Source organism: Terrapene carolina, unplaced genomic scaffold, assembly GCF_002925995.2.
Source record: "Terrapene carolina triunguis isolate 2854851 unplaced genomic scaffold, T_m_triunguis-2.0 Scaffold84, whole genome shotgun sequence".
NCBI classification, from domain to species: Eukaryota; Metazoa; Chordata; order Testudines; family Emydidae; genus Terrapene; species Terrapene triunguis.
In genome coordinates this window covers 34,145,184-34,160,714 of record NW_020664435.1, presented here as the reverse complement: position 1 = coordinate 34,160,714, position 15,531 = coordinate 34,145,184, and positions in this window count along the sequence as shown.

Sequence of the window (15,531 nt, the reverse complement as noted above, 5' to 3'; positions counted from 1 at the left end):
AAATATAATGAATATATTGCAGTAGTGCCAAAATATAATTAATCAAAGCCTGGGGGTCTATACACAGATTTTAGTATTTACCGGTAAATCTAGACGATTGGATTTGAAAATGTTGGCTGTTTCTATAATCTCTGTTGATTGTTCTAGAACAAAGATCTGATATTCTGGACTCTTGATGATGACATCTAGATGCAGTGGCCTTAATGTATCTTTCCATCTGTTTAATGGCTGGAAATATTCTTTCAGGAGGTAGTGTAACCCATACCCATGCAGTGGTGGCTGGGCTACATAGAGGTTGAGTCTGCTACAGCTCTGGCTAATAGAGCTGTCTCTCTTAGCTCAGACACTTGAGACTTATTCTCCTAGAATCAGAGGCTCCATGTTCAGCCCCCACTACTAACTCACCCAGTGGTTACAATGACATACGGACACTATTCAGTTTATTTGCGTGATGTATTTAAAATAAGCTCTTCAGAAAGTTTCTGCAGTTTTATTCAGTAAAATGCATTTTCTAAGTATAATGTAAAGTGCTGACAAACATTAGCTGAGCTGCTAAAGATGTGTAATAAAACGGCTTTTAAAACATTAAACAGAAGAGCAGTTTTTCCGGTTTAAAAAAACTTATTTTCACTAATAGTTTCAATGGAGTATAGGCCTGTGCCTTGCTGAATCAAGGCTTCAATACATAATGAAATAATCGATTTCTCCATCTTTTGGAGCTATTTGTATGTCCCAGGTTATACTTTGGCATGAAAAAAGGGGTTGATAAATCAAAACAAATCTACAGAAAAAGCTTGTTCCATGTAATTAAGCTGCCAGAGCCATTATTTTTATAAATATACTTAAGATGCAACAATGACAGGACTTGTCATTGTACTTATGTATGAGCAGAGTTAAAAATTGCCTTTTGTAATATGTTCAGGTAGATTGGATGGTATTAGTGAAAATAGATGTTAAAAACTGAAGATTGCTTTTATGTTTAATGTGTTAAAAGCTGTTTTATAACAAGTCTTCAGCAGCTCAGTTGATGTTTGTCAGCACTCTACTTTATATTTAGAAATATGCATTTTACTGAATAAAACTACAAAAACTTGTTTTTTCAAAAGTCAGTGCAAATAAATGAGGGATCACCTCCTTTTCCATGTCATGCTGCCACAGCTGCGGTCAGTAGTGGGAACTCCAGTGGTAAAAGGCAGGCAAGATGATCTCAGTCAGGGCTCCAAGCTCTGGAACTAGCTCTTCCTTCCCTTATTTCAAAATAGCCCAAATCCAGTGACTTTCTGAGCATGCTGGAAAAAGCCTTCTGTTTGATAGGGTGTGACATTATCTGATTAAAATATGACCATATAGATCATTGTTGCAACCGCTGTTATATATTTGCAGCAAATCTTGTACAAAGATTGTCAAGTGAGGTGTCTCTGAAAAGGTTATGATTTGCTGGTTATGATTATGCTATCTGTATGCATGTATCATTTTTGTATTTGAAGTTATAAGTATTGGCTCTATACCTGGATTTCAAATGTTTGCTCCTGGGGTACCGACCACAAGGTAGCTAGCCAGCACATCTTGGAGGGACTATTCAAATTAAGTGGCTCATTAAGAAACACTTGGTTGACAATGGACCATGGGAGACGTCCATCTACACTGAGTGGACTGTCATGTAAACCTGCTGTCTGGAGTGTAGGTAATGGCTTCCTGCAATGACTGAGCGAAATTGGGCATGAACATGTGACTTGCCCATGTGACTCCAAACACCATCTTGTTGCTGTAATTTTCCACAGTAAGAACAAGGGGATGCCCTCCACATGGCAAAGGCTATAAAAGGCCCTGGAAACACCTTCATTTTGTCTTCAATCTTGGTTCTTACCTCTGGAGGAACTTTGCTACAAACTAAAGCTCTGAACAAAGGACTGAATGACCCATCCAAGCTGTGGATGTATTCCAGAGACTTAACTTAAGCCAGCAGTTTATTCCATCACTGCTACAAGCCTGAACCAAGAACTTTGCCATTACTGTATGTAATTGATTCCTTTAACCAATTTAACTCTTACCTTTCTTTCTTTCTTTCGTTTTATGAATAAACCTTTAGATTTTAGATACTAAAGGATTGGCACCAGCATGATTTTTGGGTAAGATCTAAGTTATATATTGATCTGGATGTGTGGCTGGTCCTTTGGGATCGGAAGAACCTATTATTTGATGAGACTGGTTGTAAAGAACCAGTCATCTCTAAATCCAGTGTTTTTGGTAGTGATATAAGAACTGGAATGCCTGAGGAATCTGCCTTTATGTTGTCTTGTTAGCCAGTGTGGTGAAACAGGAGTTTACTTTTGTGGCTGGTTTGGTATATCTTATAAAAGAATAGCCACCAGTTTTGGGTTGTGTTTGCCCTATTTCTCAGCAGCTCGTCCTGAATTTGGCATCCTCAGTTGTGACCCACTAAGTCATGGTTACATAGGGGTTTTTAGAAAACATGGAGGCTGTGCTTTTAAGAGTGAAAAGGTGGAAATGAGTTCTCTTATGTATCTGGTTGGGTTCTTGTTGAACTGACCATACTGATTTAATTGTATTAACTATGTTAGGAGACTTAAAGCCTTGGATAGGCATCTTTTTAGTTATTTAAATCAAAAATAAAAGTCTATAGGACTTAAAAGTTTTGCTGAATTGGGATGAAGTTAGTGTTCTTGTGTCATTTCTGACTTTGATTTATTTTTTTTGTTCAAGACAAAGTAATTGGATTACCTAATCTAGTCTTCTATTTTAGAAATTGTGGCATTTACTTATTTTCAAATTGTGCCTGTGGTTCAGGAAAACTTAAAATCTGAAACTGAAACCTTCAAGTCACTGTCTGGAATTAAATTTTGTTCTGAGTATTTTCTCTTCTCTAAAAAGAGAATAAAAAAGTCAGTATTTTGAGGTTTTAAAAGGGTCAGATTGCACTAATATACGCTGTTACATGCCTATTAATTTAAAAATCACTGCAATGCTATAATTACCTTCTTCTGGTTTGTTGTAGCTATATTGTTTCACCTGTCCTTTCAACTTGTAAACCCTGTGAGCAAAGAATAAGTGTCTCTATTTGCCTAAAATTCAACATAATCTTTGCATCTAACTACTATTAACTGTTAGGATAACTTGCTAGAATAGACTCTGAAACACCTGTAAAAGCTTCAAAGACTAGAATCCAGTGGCCTCATGTTAATTTAATATAAATGATAGTGGGCTAGATTCTGCTCTAAATTACAATGGTGTAAATCCAGAGGAATTCAGATTAGAATTGGTTGAATAGTAAAATACTTAGTTACTAATTCACTTATGAATCTGAGCCCTGAGCTTGATTCCCTGTGGAGTCTTATTTGTTAAAATTCAGGCAACTATTAAATTTGTGAATCCCTAAAATTTTAATAAACTTTAGAAAATTGACAAATCATTCAGAAAGTTCATACTGGAAGTTCATGATTCACTTTGTTGTTCATTATTCACCATTCGCTGTTTAAAAAATTGTGGCCAGCTATTCGGGCATCAGAAACAATACTATGAGACTAGGTAGTCAACTATACAACATCAACCAAAACTGCTAATAGTCTAAGACTGGGATGTCCAAAGAAGCCTGCATGAGATGGATGCCTTTGGAAATTCCAGGATAAGTGAACAGTCCACAAACAATCCCTATTCTGAAAATTACTCATCCAATGTATTCAGTGAATAAAATAACAAATATATATGAAGAAATTTAGATAAGCTTGTGAATGATGCATAAATGTACAAAGGGGCTACATTTGTAATGAATATTCTTAATTCAAAGATTCGTACTTCCGATTCACACCACTGTTACTGAGCTGTATTTGGCCTAATAATCATAATTCATCATACAGTAGATTTAACCTTTTAAAAACCTGCATATGCTGCCTGAATACCACAATCATGCTCCAGGAAATAATGAGCCTACAATCTAATATGTGAGGCTGTGACTATTCTGGGTTAGAATTAGATTTCAGTGCATGCACTCTTTCAATTCATACTGTAATGTGCAAAGATCTTTTTGTTACATACACCGTGTAGTACTTCTAATATAGTCTGTCTATATTTAAGTACTTAATATTTTCTTTAACAGACTGCTTTAAATAAATCTTCCTTTAAACATCAGCAACAGCCTTTTATGTGAGGCTGCCTTTTTCTTTTGCTAGTCATCCCTCTGATACAGAATTGATCACTTAGATTTTTTTTTTTTTTTTACAAATTGCTTTGTGCCATTTAATGCAGCCTGAACCATTTCCCTCTGAGAATAGTTGCCTTTCAAAGGAGAGTCTATGAAGGGGACTTATAAAATAATGGCTTGAATGTTGTCTGCATTTTGCCATTTGCTGCCTTTTTAAAAAAACATAGTTTTAATGCTTTAGCACACTCATCTGTCCTCTTACAGCATAGTGGGCCAAGGTATCTTTTAAATACCAGGAAAGTTACTTTTAATAATGGTGGGGGAAAATGTATATAGTATCATAAATGCACCCTACATATAAAGGCCAATGACAGCTGGGCTGAAGTTAGCACTGTCACAAACTATCTTAACTTTACTAGGAACAAACTGGACCCCAGCATAAAGTAAGCATAAAGGACGTGTAAGGGATTGGGAAACATAAGGACCAAATTTTGCTCCCACATTGGTGTAAATGATAACACAAAGTGCAAAACTAAGGTGAATCAAACCCTCGATCTTTTATCTGTCCAAAAGATTTGTTGTACTATTTGAATGGGCAAGAATGGTTTTCTAATTCCCAGACATTTCTTACCTTTGGATTCATGTTTGTCTCAAGGCTGCTGATACTGTGTGGCCAAGAAAGAGCATGTGGTGGATTCTTAATGTACAGGGCACATTTCTTGGCCATTTCACAGGCAGGTTAGACTAGCAGTTTTCCATACTAACCTTAATCTAATTATAGTAAATCACCTCCAACACGTTACAAACCTTCTTCAGAAAACACCATGCGAAGATATATCTGGCCTACTTTGTTGTGGTATTTTAGATTACTTCAGAACTAAAAATGATACTTGTTGATGCACTGAGGGCCAAAATCCAGAAGTTTGGATTCAGCCAAACATAATCTATACTGCCCCAGTTCATTCAGTTCAATTTCAGGCCTTGATTTTTGCCCCCTTTTTCCCTCTGTTTCTATTGACTTTTGCCCTTTACATGATGATCCTAAAATACCCTATGATTTTTTTCCTAAAAATGTCCTCCTCAGATCTGTACTCATGGACCCTGATTTTTAAAAATAACTGAAGATACATGCTCAGCTTTAAGTGTTTGAGTTAGTCCCTGGCTATTCATCACATGCATAAAATTAGCAAGTGCTTAGGAAAGTTTCCCTGGGTGAAGATCACTTAGGAGTCCAAAATTCCTAGTCTCCGAAATTTAGTTACCCTTTTAAGGAAAGTACTAAAACCTAGGAATTACTAGGCTTATCAAATCATTCCCATCAAACTTTTTTGCTACAGAAAATTGAGTATTCCAATAAACAAATGTTCACAGTGTCTGTTTTTCGTGTGTGTGTGTGTTTGTATGAGAGAGAAAGAGAGAGAGTGAGCATGAGCAAAACAAAGTAAAAAAAAAAAAAAACCCAATAACAATAACAAGAAAGTTTTTGTGCAAAAATTTTTTTGGCTGCCAAGCCCCCGCCCCTCTATTTTCTGGCATTCACTGTTTTGATGAAAGATTGAAATTTCCCAATGGGGCTTAGAGGAACCAATTTCCCAGCCTGCTCTAGTATTTACACTTTCTCTGCTTTGTCAGTTGTAAAGATGAAACCATAGTGTACACAGAGAGAGAGAAGGATCTACAGCTAGCTTCACAGTAAGCTGAGTCACAATGCTGTCATTCACAGCAGCACAGGCTTTGGGACACTGGTCTTTTCATCTGCTGTGGTTTTCATGAATAAATTACTAAAAAAAAGTGAAATGGTGAAAAGGTCTTTTTGTGCTCTGTAATTATCTCATTGGATTTAATCTGAAAAGGTACTGACTAAAATGCTTAATGCAATGAACTAGAAAATATTAAACATGTTCATATTTAAAACAATCTGTTTTCTGATACTTACAATAATGAAACATGTTTATAATACAATGTGTATTGTCCATGCCTGCATATCTGTTTGGTCCATAAAAATCATTTTTCTACTTAACACTAGCAGATTTAGGAGGTTTTACCCCTGGGAATAGTAACTTACCCCAAAATAAAATAATATAAACATAAAAATGAGAAACACTTAAAACTAAAATTTATCTTTATTTTACTACAAAATTCAAGTTACAGCAGCTGTATCCTAAACTTAAACATAAACTATTTTTTATAAAAGATATGCTCTAGTTCGAAAGGAATTATTGTGAGGAAGTTGTATGGCCTGTGTTATACAGGAGGTCAGACTAGATCAGGGGTGGGCAAACTACAGCTCAGGGGCTGCATCCGGCCCTCCAGACATTTTAATTCAGCCCTCAAGCTCCCGCCGGGGAGCAGGGTCTGGGGCTTGCCCCGTTCTGGCACTCCAGCTGGGGAGAGGGGTAGGGGGCTTGCCCCGCTCCACGCGGCTCCCAGAAGCAGTGGCATGTTCCCTCTCCAACTCCTATAAATAGGGGCAGCCAAGGGGCTCTGTATGCTGCCCCTGCCCCAAGCGCCACCCCCGCAGCTCCCATTAGTAGAGAACCACAGCCAATGGGAGCTGCAGGGGCAGCGCCTGCGCACAGGGCAGCTCACAGAGCCACCTGGCCATGCCCCCATGTAGAAGCCTGAGGGGGGACATGCCATTGCTTCTGGGAGCTGCTTGAAGAAAACACCGCCCAGAGCCTGCATCCCTGATCCCCTCCTGCACCCCAACCCCCTTTCCCAGCCATGATCCCCCTCCTGCCCTCTGAACCCCTCGGTCCCAGCCTGGAGCACCCTCCTGCACCCTCAACCCCTCATCCCCAGCCGCACTCCAGAGCCTGCACCCCCAGCCAGAGCCCTCCCTCTTTCCTGCACCCTAACCCCCAATTTTGTGAGCATTCATGGCCCACCATACAATTTCCATACCCAGATGTGGCCCTCGGGTCAAAAAGTTTGCCCACCCCTGGACTAGATGATCACAGTGGTTCCATCTGGACTTGGAAACTATGAATCTATCTGATTTAACACAATTTTACAAACTTTTAATTTAGTTTTATAAAAGCTGGTTCTTAAATTGTGAAACCTTCTATCTCCCTGAAAGAAATCCACATGTATTGTAACAACAGGTTGGCATAGTTAAGGTAGTACTAGCAATTTCATAATAACCAATTGTTTTCAGAGACTTATGTCTGAATCTGGGTATGTAAGATTTGCTACCAGAAATTAACGTTTTTATACATTTTTGGGAGACTCTTTTACTCTTTTTAAATAAAGATAGAAAAAATGGAAGCTAGTGGGTTCCAGAAGTTTTTGCAAATGCTCTGACATTTTCTATCTTAAAATTAAATTTGGCAAGGTTAGTCCCTAATGTGCAGTTGTGATTTGGAATATTTTTGGGAAATGGTTTAATTGTTTTTTGTTTAAAAAACTGGCCATTAAAAATATCTTTTCTGGACTCTTGAATGCCAGAAGGAACTTTGCCATTGAACAATGATTGGTGGAAAGCTATAACTAATTATAGTGTTATTATTACCACTCCGCTCCTCCTGCCATTTAACTGGTGACCAGAAGAGGGTAACCCTTATATAGGTTCTGCCTAGTTTGTGATTCAGTTCACCCACTCCATATTTGGGTTTCTTCAGCAGTGGGTTGGCTCCATGATGGCAACTTTCTGAAGGCAGGATAACCCAGGCTCTTTCATCTTATGGCTTGACTGTGCAGTCCTTACAATGACAAAAGGGACTTTCGATCTTGTCAAGCACTGTAGGATCAGCTCTCATGTTTATAATACTAATTGTCCTACTTTGATCATGCTGAAACATTCTTGTCTTCGATCAACCAAAGAGATTGGTAGTACAGAAGGCCACCATTAGGTGACATTTGACAGGGAAGAATATCTGACTGTTGTAGCTAAGATGCTGAGGAGATGGTATATCTTAAGTAATTTAGCTCATTAAATTCCTGAACCAAGTGGGCTGTGGAGACTAACTTCGACCAAGAGTCTGTTGGTTGAGGGGAGGGGTTCTTTAGGAAGACCTACAGGCTGCATTTTTAGAAAGACTGCAATCTGGGCTCCATTTGTACATGAACAGGTTTGCCCATCAAATTGCCTGTATAATTATTATGCACTAAGGCTTGTGTATGTAGGTGACAGAATTGACATATAAAAAATATGCTTGGGTGCACAAGTGATAGAGTGCAAAGAAATCTACATGTGGCAGTAACCGCACCTGTAAGTTGTACATGCACAAATGGCAATGTTTGAAAACTGTGGTTCTTTATGGTGTATGCATAACTCCCACTTAATGTGGTAGTCTGTTTGTGCTGAATCACACAAACTGATAGCCACAGGCTTTTTTTAACGAGGGCTTCATGGAGATTGCATTAGATAAAGTATTTGTATAAATATTAGCATTTATGTGGTCTTTCACTTTAATGAAATTGTAACCTGTTCCACCAGAGCTACTGCATAGTTCTTCAATGCATCTGGAAGCAGGACACAATGACATAACTGTTTTTAACCAAACATAATATTGCTGTTTATTATGTTGTGGTAATTTATTATTTGTATTACTATTGCTTCTAGGAGCCGTAGTCATGGACAAGGACTCCATTGTGCTACTTGCTGTACAAACACAGAATAAAAAGATGGTTCCTATCCCAAAGAGTTTGCAATCTAAATATAAAACAAGAGACAACAGTTGTATACAGACACAGAGGAATACAAGCAAACAATACTGATTGGCATCATAGTCTTGGCTCACCAATGGCCTAATCGTTGTCAAGTTTTTCATAGGCATCATGGCAAAGGAGAAATTTAAGGAGGATAATAAGGTAGCATTGTAGATGTTTATGGGAAAATTCTTCCAAGCATGTGGGGCAACATGGGAGAAAGTATAAAGGTGCTTGTTTATAACATTTAATAAGTGGGCGATTTGAGATTGTCATCATGTCAATAGTAGAATAAAGACAATGGACTTGAAGAAGGCAAATTTTAGCAAACTCAGAGAATTAGTAGGTAAGATCCCATGGGAAGCAAGTCTAAGGGAAGAAAGAGTTCACAAGAGTTGGCAGTTTTTAAAAGAGAAATGATTAAGGGCACAAGAGTAAACTATTCCGATGCATGGAGAAGATAGGAAGTTTGATAAGAGACAACTTTGGCTTTATCAGGAGATCTTCAACAACCTGAAGCTCAAAAAAGAGTCATATAAAAACTGTAAACTAGGACAAGTTGCAAAGGATGAATATAAAAAACCAACACGAGCATGTAGGGACAAAATTAGAAAGGCCAAGGCCCAAACGAGATTAAACTAGCTAGGGACATAAAGGGTAAAAAGAAATATTTTACAAATACAATGGAAGCAAGAGGAAGACCAAGAAAAGGGTAGTCCCATTACTCAATGAGGAAGAAAAGACTATAACAGAAAATGCGGCAATGATGAAAGTGTTAAATGCCTTTTTTATTTCAGTTTTCATCAGAAAGGTGACTGACATAGTGAACAGCAATGTAAATGGAGTAAAATCTGAGGCTAAAGTAGGGATACAATGAGTTAAGAATTATTTAGACGAGTTAGATGTCTTCAAGTTGGCAGGGCCTGATATGTCCTAGAATACTTAAAGAACTGGTTGAAGAGATCACTGAGCCATTAGCAATAATCTTTGAGAACTTGTAGAGAATGGGATAGATTCCAGAGGACTGGAAAAGGGCAAATATGGTATCTATCTACAAAAAGGAGAATAAGGAGAACCCAGGGAACTACAGACCAGTCAGCTTAATTTTGGTACCTGGAAAGATAATGGAACAAATAATCAAACAATCAGTTTGTAAACACCTTGAAGAAAAAGTGATAAGTAATAGTCAACATGGATTTATTATACTTATATCATTTGACAGGACAACAAGCCTTGCGGATGGGGGGACGCAGTAGATGTGAAGTATCTTGACTTTAGTAAGGCTTTTGATACTGTCTCATATGACCATCTCATAAACAAACTAGAGAAATATAGTCTAGATGAGCCTTCTCTAAGGTGGGTGCACAACTGTTTGAAAAACCATACTCAGTGAGTCATTATCAATGGTACACTGTAAAGCTGGAAGGGCACATTGAGTGGGATCCTGCTGGGATCTGTCCCGGGTTCGGTTCTATTCAATATCTTCATAAAAGATTTGGATAATGGCAAAGAAAGTACACTTATAAAGTTTGCAGATGATACCAAGCCAGGAGGGGTTGAAAGTGCTTTGGAGAACAGGATTAGAATTCAAACTGATCTTGACAAACTGGAGAAATGGTCTGAAATAAATAGGATGAAATTCAATAAGGACAAATGCAAAGTACTACGCTTAGGAAGGAACAATCAATTGCACACATACAAAATGGGAAATGACTGCTTAGGAAGGAGTACTGCAAAAAAGAGTCTGGGAGTTAAAGTGGATCAAAAATGAAATATGAGTCAACAATGTAATACTGTTGCAAAAAAGCAAATATCATTCTGGGATGTATTAGTGGGAATGCTGTAAAAAGACACAAGAAGTCATTTCCCCCCTCTACTCAGCACTGATAAGGCCTGGAGTACTGTGTCCAGTTCTGGGCACCACACTTTGGGAAAGATGTGGACAAATTAGAGAAAGTCCAGAGGAGAATAGCAAAAATTATTAAAGGTCTAGAAAACCTGACCTATGAGAAAAGATTGAAAAAAAATTGGGTTTGTTTAGTACGGAGAAGAGAAGACTGAGGGGGTGACATGAGAACAGTCTTCAAGTATGTAAAAGGTTGTTACAAGGAAGAGGGTAATAAATTGTTCTCCTTATCCACTGAGTACAGGGCAAGAAGTAATGGGCTTAAATTACAGCAAGGTTAGACATTTGGAAAAACTTCCTCACGGTAAGAGTAGTTAAGCACTGGAACAAATTATCTCAGGAGGTTGTGGAATCTCCATCACTGGAGGTTTTTAAGACCAGGTTAGACAAACACCTGTCAGGGATGATCTAGTAAATACTTAGTCCTGCCTCGATGCAGGGGACTGGATGAGATGACCTATCAAGGTTCCTCCCAGTCCTGTATTTCTATGATTCTTCCATTCCATGGGTCAATCAAAGGCAGGAGTCAACATCTCTATAGTGCAGGAGAGATGGCAGAATCTTGAACTGAGATGCTTAAAGGTATTTAGGAGCAAACTCCCATCGAAATAAATGGGAGTTAGGCTCCTAAATATATTTGAGAATCTGGTCTTGGGTTTTCAAAGTAAACACGGAGAACTGGTAGCAGCATTCATAAATTAAAGATTACTTTAATCTCCAGTGACAGATTTATGAAATAATGCTCTAAATTCTGCTTCATGCAAACTGAGTTTATTTTATAGACATAAGCAATTTAAGAAAACCCATAGATTGCTTTGGCCGCTGAAGAGTATAAATGATCCCTAACTAAATTTTGTCAGTACAGTATGTTGAGCTATTTGGATAAAACATGCTTTTGACATTTATTACAGAATGATCTCTGCCCTTAGATTTCTAGTCACAGAAATGGGGCATGGGATAAATCATTAAGGGAGAGTAATCCTTCTGTTGACATAAATAGTATTAGTTAAAGCTGAAGAAATTAGTCTGCCTTTTCCTGAGTTCACTATAGTGACATATAATCCCACAGCAATATACAGCAGTAAAGATGGTAAATATCCCAAATGTCAAAATACATAGTTTAGGTTAGACAAAGATACTATATAAAACTAAACATATATTTTTACAAAGATAATGAAAGAATCCTCCTGGAGTCGACACAAGAATTACCTTGCTTAACTCAATAAATAGCCATTTCCTTAATGCATACCTAACCCAAAATTTCTTCGTCAGTCAAAACTTTTGGGAGCCTGTGCTTTCTGCAGAAAGCTATTTCTGGATCTATTAGCAAGCTATTGAAAAAAAAATGTTAAGGTCACTTGGTTTCTGCTCAGAATTTGGGATATGACAGTTTATATTTACAGGCTTAACTTTGCCGTATTGTACATGTGCGTTACCCTAAATTAAAGTCTAACTACATTATTATACATTATTTGCGAATTTATAATAATTGTTTTACGATCTCAAATATACCAGTAGCGTATTTTAGTACTGTGTACTGCTGTGTGTATGCCAAACAGTTCACAGGTGTACCTGCTTTGGAGACTTGCACCACAGAAGGCATGCTGTTCTGGATCCATACTATGCACTGCATCCACCCAGCACTGAAAACATTGCAGGTCTGTGGATTTTTGGACTTATCTCACAATGCATTGAACAGTTTTCTGAAGCAGATGCATAGCACCTATTGCATTTAGCGCACAGTTGTATATGTCCATATGTTTTGATTGAGCCAATGCCTGTTTCAGGGTCGGATCCTTTCACCAGCAATGAGGGAAGCTCGTACAAAAAAACAAACAAGAGTTCTCTCTCCCCTTGCCCAGGTTTAAAGTAATTTAAAAAAGTACTGTCACTAGGGTTGCCAACTTTCTAATCACACAAACTGAACACCACTGCCCCACCCCCTACCCGCCCCTGCCCTGAGGTCCCGCCCCTGCCTCACCCCTTCTCCGACACCCCACCCCCTGTTCGCTCCACCCCCCCTCCCTCCATCGCTCGCTCTCTCCCACCCTCACTCAGTTTCACCGGGCTGGGGTAGGAGGTTAGGGTGCGGGCTCCGGCTGGGGCTGGGGATGAGGGATTTGGGGTGCAGGAGAGGGTTCCGGGCCGGGGGAGGGGGTTGGGATGTGAGGAGGATATGGGCTCTGGGCTGGGGGTGTGGGCTCCAGGTGGGGCCAGAAATGAGGGATTCAGGGTGTGGGAGAGGGCTATGGGCTGGGGCAGAGGGTTGGGGTGTGGGGAGAGGGGTGAGGGCTCTGGATGGGGGTGTGAGTTCTGGGGCAGGGTTGAGGATGAGGGATTTGGGGTGCAGGAGAGGGCTCAGAGCTGAAGTAGGGTGTTGGGGGGGGTGCAGGGTGCAGGCTACGGGAGAGAGTTTGGGTGCGTGAGGGGACTCTGGGCTGGGGCAGGGGGCTGGGGGTGGGAGGTGGTTCGGGGTGCAGGGTCCTGGTGGTGCTTACCGTGGCTCCCAGGAAGCAGCCACTAGGTCCCTGCGGCCCCTAGGATCATGCGCAGCCAGGGAGGCTTCACATGCTGCCCTATCACTCGCAGGCACCACCCCCACAGCTCCCATTGGTCACAGTCCCTGGCCAATGGGAGCTGCGAAGCTGGAGCTGGGGGCAGGGTCAGCGCATGGAGCCTCCCTGGCCGCCCATGCACCTAGGGGCCGCAGGAATCTGGCAGCCGCTTCCGGGAGCCACATGGAGCCAGGGCAGGCAGGGAGCCTGCCTTAGCCCCAGGCCCCCATTGCGCTGCTGACCAGACTTTTAACAGCCCGGTCACAGTGCCGACCAGAACCGCCAGGGTCCCTTTTCGACCAGGCGTTCCGGTTGAAAACCAGACACTTGGCAACCCTAACCCGCACCAACCTTTTCATGACAGAAATAGGAAAACAAACAAAACTACCAGGCCAGACTATGGCTCAATCTACATGGCTACATAGGCTCTTCCCATCATACCAGACCTTTCCTTGGTGCATCAAATCTCCATTGCAGACATGGGCAGGCTAACATGTGTGCCTAGTCCACCCCATGCCCTGTTACACAAGTGAGTGGACAAATTAGCAGAGAGAAACTGGGAAATGGATGGTAGCACACTGCTATCTCAGGAGCAGAAAAGCACTCTCTGAGGCACATCTCTAGAGTGGCACAAGTAGGTGCAGTGCCTTACACTGGGCTACAGTTGAATGAACTAGCTAGCCTATAATGTTAATCCTTTCCAGGATGCAAACAGAAAACAAAACTGGGTTCCCCTATTTCAAGGTGCAAGTTAGGCCATGCAGTTTCCTTACACTGAAAACAGCATTTCTTCAACACCAGTCAGATTTTTTTCCTCTTTCTCCTTTTTATATCTACCAGGTAGCTAGGCCCTGTAGCTTAAATGGGCTGGAGTGCATCAGTTCTCAGTTCCAACACTCGTTACTCTACCAGGGTCTCATGATATCTGGTGCTTTTCCTAAATCTCCAGCAACTGGAGTCATGTGACAAAATGAGCATCTCATCTGTCATTTTACCTCTCAGGGTTCTGGAAAAAAGCTTGCAAATGTAACCAAAGTTCACCCTCAAAGATCAGAAACTAGAAGACAAATAAAAAGAGCTCAACATTCATTTTTAAAATCTCATGATTTTTGAATACTTGGGATTGGCAACACTGCTTTTTGGCCTGGTTTCCTACCCTGGAGACCTGGTGAGAAAACTGGGTTGTGGTTCTACTTGATTGGCCCTGTACCATTTTTTGGGGGGAAACCCAACAAGTAGATACCTCATCACAGAATGCTTTGAATGACTCTGTCCTGTGTGCTGATCTGTGCATGCATCAAGAGACAGATTCCAGAGCAAGAGGTCAGTAGCTCCATCTGGACCTGCTGCAAGACTGCCTGTGGGCCAGGTAAATCTATGAAGAGCACCATCAACTTTGGAGGTGCTCTAGGAAGTGTGGCGCTTCATTTTATGATTTTCATTAACTACTTTCGTAACTTTTTGTGTTCTCACTTTATTATTGCTTGTCTTGCTTTTTTGCTGAGCTGCTGATTTCTGTCTTTCTTGTGTTTCCTGTTTGGAGCCAGAGGTATGAGTGGTCTGGTCCAAGGACTGGATGGATGACATCCCTCTGGGTCTCCCTACACTTGTCTCCATATGGAACAGCACAATCCTTGACTGGGCTCCTAAATGCTACATGGATACATGATTATACATAATCCATACATAATATGGATACATGATTATAACTTACTCTGTTGCTAACAAAAGAGACAGCTGCAGACCAGATGCCCAATGCACACATGCATGCAGGGAAACTTTCCCAGGCTCATGATATGGCCCAATCAAATCCACTTTTCACTAGAAATTTTCACCCCCTCTCAAAGCACTGTTTCTCTGTTAAATTAAAATTTTGATGCTACAGCTGCTTTTTTTGTCACGGAGGAATGCATGCAGTGTTCGTCCTTTGACTATCCCATCTTCACATAAGAGTCTACAAAAGCCTCCTTAATTCTGTACACATTTATTCTTCATATTTTAACTGGATAGAACTGATGACAAAGAGCTAAAAAATTATGTGGTTATCTCTGAGACCTCTAATTGTTCATTTTTATTATACTCTCCAGTGACTGGCTTGGTTTGTGTGTATGGTGAAAGGGCATCTTTATTAATAACCATCTACTGTACTTGTGCAATTATTGAGTAAGAAATTACTATGGTATTAATATCACACATGATCTTCTTCAGGCAGAAGGTATTTGGAGGCTGTTTTCCCATTTTAATTAGGATGGTGTTATCAT